A 6,066-nucleotide genomic window follows, 5' to 3' on the forward strand; every position below is an offset into this window, starting at 1 on the left:
TTTGGGCTGGCAACTGGCACCTTAAGCTTCTCTGTAGTAGCTCCATCACCAGGCTAGCGTAGGGAACCAGGGTAAAGATCTTCTCCTTTGCTTCAAACTCTGAGTCCATTTGGCAAGCCAGTGATCACACTTGAAGGAGGGGTGAAAGACTATGGAGGCACTCCCCGGGCCCCTGGACTTGAGATCCCCGCCAACCCAGAGATACAAAAGCTCTGAAAATGCTTGGCTAGGTTCTCCTCAAATGACTGCTCCTGATTTGTCTCCTCACACTCCCGTGGCCACTTAATCAGGAGTCAGCAGCACAACCTGGAGGCTTATTGGAATCTACCTTCCTCCTCACATCTCGAGAAGAGGAAAGGGTGCCAGCCAATGAGATAATTGATCTTTCTGGGGGAGAGCCAAGCAGGTGGGCCCGTGGGTACACACAAAAGGCACCGTTTTTCTTTGGGGGAACACCAAGGCTGAACGTTGTGGGGTCTCGCTGGATGGGGCAGGCCTGCCCAAGGTCAGAGGTCACCTACAGCCTGCTTTGCAAGCCAGAGATTTCAGTCCCGGAGCCATCCACGCTGCTCCACACTGATTAATCCGGAGGCGCTCAGGCAAAGGCATGCTGGCCTCTCAGCCACAGCTCAGCTGGGGCGGGTGCAGAGCAGGGGCGCTTCAGCCAGCCTGGGAGCTCCCAAGCAAAACCCGAAAAGGCTCCCGATTCTGCCCGCGGCCTGCTGCTGCCAGCTGCACCGGCATCTCCCTGACTCCCCTCCATCGGGCCCGGAGCTCCCGGGAGCTGGGCAGCAAGCCTGGGTTGTGTGATGGTCTTTTCTCGTTCTTCTGTTCCCTAGAGGAAGGAGCTCCCGTTTCCCCGGCTCTGGGCTGACGGCCCGGGTGACCTCCGTGTGCTCAGAGTCGAGTCTGCATTAGTGGGTCGCCTGAAAGATCAGCCCCGACATTTAACCTTCCCTTTGACCACCCCGCCACCCCCACCTGCCCGCAGCCAGATAGAGGAAGGGCAGTTGGTGCCTGGCTTTGGGTGGCTCGGCGGCCCATGCTGTCCGAAAGGGGGTGGAAATGTGACCTTGGAATCCAAAGAGCCTCCTGCAGACCCTGCGGCCGCCGTGCAGCCCCTCAACGCCCCTTCACCGTTCCTAAGACCTCGCTGGCTCCCAGCTGTCCCCACGGACAACCAACCTCATTCATCAACCCCAAACTTTCCGGCCAAGCCTTTGAGGCAGTCCTAGCTTTCTTTCACAGCCCAGCTCTGTTCCCGCCTCACTTGCCCCTAATTTCCTGTGTCCCTGGATGTCTAAGGTAGCCCCAGAATCCTAGGCGGCTGCGGCCTGCTCCCCAGAGAGCTCATCGTAGCCCTGCTTCGCTGTCGGAGGCCAGCAAGCGAGTCCCGACCCGGCCGGCCGCGCGGAGAGCGGATCCCAGCGGGCAACTTCCTGAGGCGGGCCCGGGATGCGCGAGGGCGAGGATCCGGGCCGCGAGGCCACCCGGTCGGCAGATGCCGTCAGGTTGGGGCGGAGAAGTCCCATCATCTTGCTTCCAGCCTGGCTAACTTAGCTCCAGCGACCCTGGAAGGGGGACGCCGAGTCCCTCCCTGCCATCCTGGCAAGGGCAGGGCAGGGCAGCTGCCTGCAGGGCCCCTCTCCTGGCGAGGGTCCTGCTCACTTGGAGCGAAGGAAGCTCTCGGCCACGACTCCCCTTCTTGTGCCCACGGTGGGGCACCCAGGCAGTGTACGGGGAGGGGAGAAAAGGCGGGTGGGCAACAAGCTGCTCTTGGTCCGGGTGCCAGTGGGAGCCCCATGCGTCCTCCTTGCCCCCCCTCCCTGGGAAGAAAAGATGGACTCAGCCCCAGCGCTGCCCCTCGGCGGAGGGGCCCCCTCCTCCCCTCAGTGTCAATGGGGTGGGGCCTATACTTACGGTTGGGGGGCTAATGAGGGAGGGGACGGGGAGAAAGTCTAGCAGGGCCTCTTTCCCCAGTGGGGTTTGGGTGCCAGTGGCCCCGCTAAGGGCGCTTGCTACCCAGCAGCTGGCGGCACAGGTCCCGGCTATCTGCCCCCTGGACTCAGGCACTTACCCTGCTCCACCTGTTGCCGGGATCGCCTCATTTCTGCACATCACTTTGGGGTGGCCGAGGGGGAACCACAAACCCCTCCAAGCCTCTCTTTTGTGGTTCCAGCGAGGCGGTCATCCTTCATTTCTCCTTTTCCAGCTTTCGGGAAGCAGTTAGGGAATGTATGATGAAGCAGAAATGAGCCGTCAGGATGATATTTTAATGGCTTATATGTCACGTTGGTGCATGTGGCTTTGAACTGGAGCCGCTTGCGTTTCCTGCAGAGAGCGCCGCAAATCCCACTTGATAACTTCTACAACCCACAACTTTTTTTTTTTTTCTCACATTCACTCTTACCCTGTATATTTGGAAGCGTTTCCTAAAAATACCCTCTTGTCAACGTCCCCCTTGGATTTTCCACGGACTGGAGAGAGAAGACTGACTTTTCTTTTTTGAAGAATTACTTTCCCTCTCCCCCTCCCAACAGCTACCATTCCCCCTCAGGTCCCCTCCCTTGTTTTTTTTTTTTTTTTTTTTTTTTGAACGGCAGGCGAGGTGGGTTCAATATTTGTTCTCCCTAGTGAGAGCACTGCAGCCTCTAGAGAAAACTTCTCCTTGCAAATAAGATTTTTACAACTGCAGTGGAGGCAAGATTCAACTCCCCTTTGTAGGCAGCAGAAAAGACTGTATAGTTCTGATATATCTTTTTGAACAAACTCTACAATAGTTTGGGTTTTTTTTGTTTGTTTGTTTTTGGGTGGTTTTTTTTTTTTTTTGTATTTTTTGTTTTGAGAAAGCACCCCTCACACCCTAGACCTTTCCTTCCGTTCCCCATCCCGGTTCCACTCAAAGTTGGCGGGGAATGCTGGGCTGCTACACTCAGACTTGTTGCTGGAGGCAGAACATATGATTTTTTTTTCTTTCTCAAATTTCTATTTCCCAGCACAATAAGCGCAAATGCTGGCCAGGTCCCTTCAGCCACCGGGAAACCATCCCAGATACAGGAGGCGAGTTTTGAGCCCGGAGAGCCCAGGGAAAGGGCAACTCAGCTCGCCAACACCAAGCGAGAATCTAGTCGATGAAAAGACCAGAAAATTAAAAAGGCAAGGAGAGGCCGACGCTGACCCTGCCTTTCTCCGGCCCGTGCGGCCAGCGCGGGCGACTGGGCAAAAAAATATTCATTTTCATTTTCCTCTTCCCGGGGCACTGGTGAGTTTCCTAACGGGGCCGCCAGTGAAAGGATGAGTTGAGGTTTCTTTGTCTGAGAAGAGTTTAGGGCTGTGATTCAGCTGCAAAGAAGCCAAATGAAGTTAGAAACAAAGGGCAAATTGAAGGATTCCGACTCTTGGCTTTTTGTGTTTTCCTTACTAGAAAATAATTAGACCTAATGAATATGCAGACGCTTCAGCTAAACCCTCGGCCCGGGCTGTTGGGTTTTAAACAGAGCTGCGAGAAATGCAACCTTCATCCCCCAACCCCCCGCATCTGCGTGCATTTTTTGAAATGCATAAATGTTGCTCGCCTTAATTGATTGAGTCACAGGGATTTTTTTTTTTCCTGCTTTTAAGTGCCATACTCCTCTACCTTTCAACAATCATTTTAATATATAGTCAATGGCTCTTTGTGGACGGGACAAAAAGCAACTACGCGCAGTTGTTGAATAGACTTTGCGCTGGGCAAAGACAGGTTAATCGAGGGCCGCATCGCGAAAACAAGCGAGTGTTGTATGTTTGCACTGAATCCAAATGTCTGCATTTTCCTAACTAAATCAAAGGGAGTGTTATTTCTTTTTCTGCTCACTCATCTGAAGGTAAGTAAATTTTCTCTGGCGATCAAAAGCCTGGTCGGCAACAAAGACCGCGCCCGCTTTTTCCACCGTCCTGGTGTGGCGAGTTGCGGAATTTCAATAACTGTGACAAGGGTGACTGATTTGTGAACCAGAAAAGGTTTGAATGTCACAAAATTTACATTGGTCCTATCTATCGGGGATTTAAATACCAAAAAAGTATTCGGGGATTTCTAGAGAGCTTTGGGCAGTATTGAAGAACAATGGCGCGTTGGGAAATTTACAGTTTTACCTGAATGAAAGGGGCCTGGGTTGGGAACAGGAGTGCAGAGGAGGGGGTTGGCGGGGGGCAGCCCAGGGAGACTAGGGAAAAGGAAGAAAAAAGAAGAAGAACACAGGAGAGGGGGGAAAAAACACCCAATGGGGCAACAATGTTTCCAATTTGCCACACACACACACACACACACACACAAAATGCCACCTTAACAACCTGGAAAGTTAAGAGCTCACATCCACCTGTGCTTATTTTCGGGGGAGGGGGAGGGGGAGGGGGGGCGCAGGAAGCCTGATTGATTCGATAAAAGTGAGAGAATCGAGGCAACCGCTTACCCTGCGAAATCACATTTCTTGTAAATAGATAGCGGAGTGCCCGTGTGCTACCGAGATCTTAAATTATGAACAGGAGGGGGACGAGGCAAGGGAGAAGCAAACTTCAAAAGGAGCAAATAACAAAAGCCTCCTTGGCTGCCCTTGAAGGGGTGGGGGGAAAGGGGAGAAGAAAGAAAAGAAAGTTGCTGAATCGGGACATTCTGCAAGTGCCTGTGTTTACCAGCCCCATCCCCACCTCCTACTCTTCGGAGAACGCCCCGAGTAGCTAAATCGCTCAGCTAAGTGCAGGGCTGATGAAGGACAAGATAGAGAGAGAGAGGGAGGGGGGAAAAAAAAAGGAGAGAGAGAGAGAGATGGTAGAGTTGGAGATGGGGAGCGAGAGGGAGTGGGCGAGGAAGAGGGAAAGGGAGCGAGAGAGGGATGAGAAGAAAGAGTGTGTAGGGCTGCGAGAAGGAAAAGGAATCGTGGCAAAACATTTTTTTTTTTTTCCATGAGAAGAGGGAAAAAAAAATTGGCTAAAAAAAAAAAAAAAAAAAAAAGAAAAAGAAAAAAAAAAAAGTTGCTACTCCTGGCAGCCCTGTTTGTCAAAAGGGGATGTCAAGCGCTTTACAATACCTGGGATTGATGAGGCGGGCGGGCCAATGAACGGCGCGCGGCGCCTCGGCGCGCCCTCCGTTGGCGCGGCGGCCGCGGGCGGGGGGAGCGCGGGCGCACCAATGGGCGCCCGCGTCGGCGGCACGTGACGCCTCCCCCTGCTCCCATTCATCAAGGGGGGGACGGTGTCGTCCTTTCAATTCATTTATCTGCAGGAATGATTGCTGCTATCAGTCTCGCGCTCACCGCCCGGCTGAGGAGGTGAAAGTTTCTCCCCAGGAAGATAAACCGCAAAAGACAATATTGTGCATGATTTGCGCCTTTTCTTTGGCTTTTTCTTTCTTTCTTTTTTTTTTTCCCTCCCCCCCCACCTTCTTCTTCTTTTTTTTTTTTTTTTTTTCTCCGCAAAAAAGCAGAGGGGGAAAAAGGAGAGTGAAGGAGCGAGAAGGCGAGCTGGAGAGAAAGGAGAGAGAGAGGAGAGAGGAGGAGAAAAGAAAGGGCGAGGGGCTAGTGGAGAAGGAGGAAGGAAGGAAGGAAGGAAGGAGGGAAGGAGGGGCGGACGGCGCGCGAGGCGGAGAAAGGGCGAGCAGTCGCGGCTCCGGCGCTCACATTCCTCTATGCTACAAATCCGGGAGGAAGTTTTTTTTTGGGGGGCTGAGATGCTCCACGCCTTTCCCTGGGCAGCCTTGACGCAAGGTCCTCTCGGCAGAGACTGAGCGGCGAGAAAGTGCGCACCCGGCCGGCGGGGGCTGCTCGGCGGGCGCCGGAGCCCGCCTCGCTCGCGGCCCGAGGCCGTCCGGCTTCCCCGCGCCCGCTCGGGCGGGCGTCCCGGCGCGCGGCGCCGCTGCCTGCGGGCCAGGACTCCGCGAGGTGGGTCGACTCCTCCTCCCTCCTCTTCTTCTTCTTCCTCTTCCTCCGCCTCCCGTTCCTCCTCCTCCTCCTCCTCCTCCTCCTCCTCCTCCTGATTTTCCCTCCTCGGCGGGCGAGGGTGGGGGGGGCGGGGGAGGCCGGGGCTCGCCCCGAG

This window comes from Vulpes lagopus, chromosome 19 (genome assembly GCF_018345385.1).
Source record: "Vulpes lagopus strain Blue_001 chromosome 19, ASM1834538v1, whole genome shotgun sequence".
Lineage (NCBI taxonomy): Eukaryota > Metazoa > Chordata > Mammalia > Carnivora > Canidae > Vulpes > Vulpes lagopus.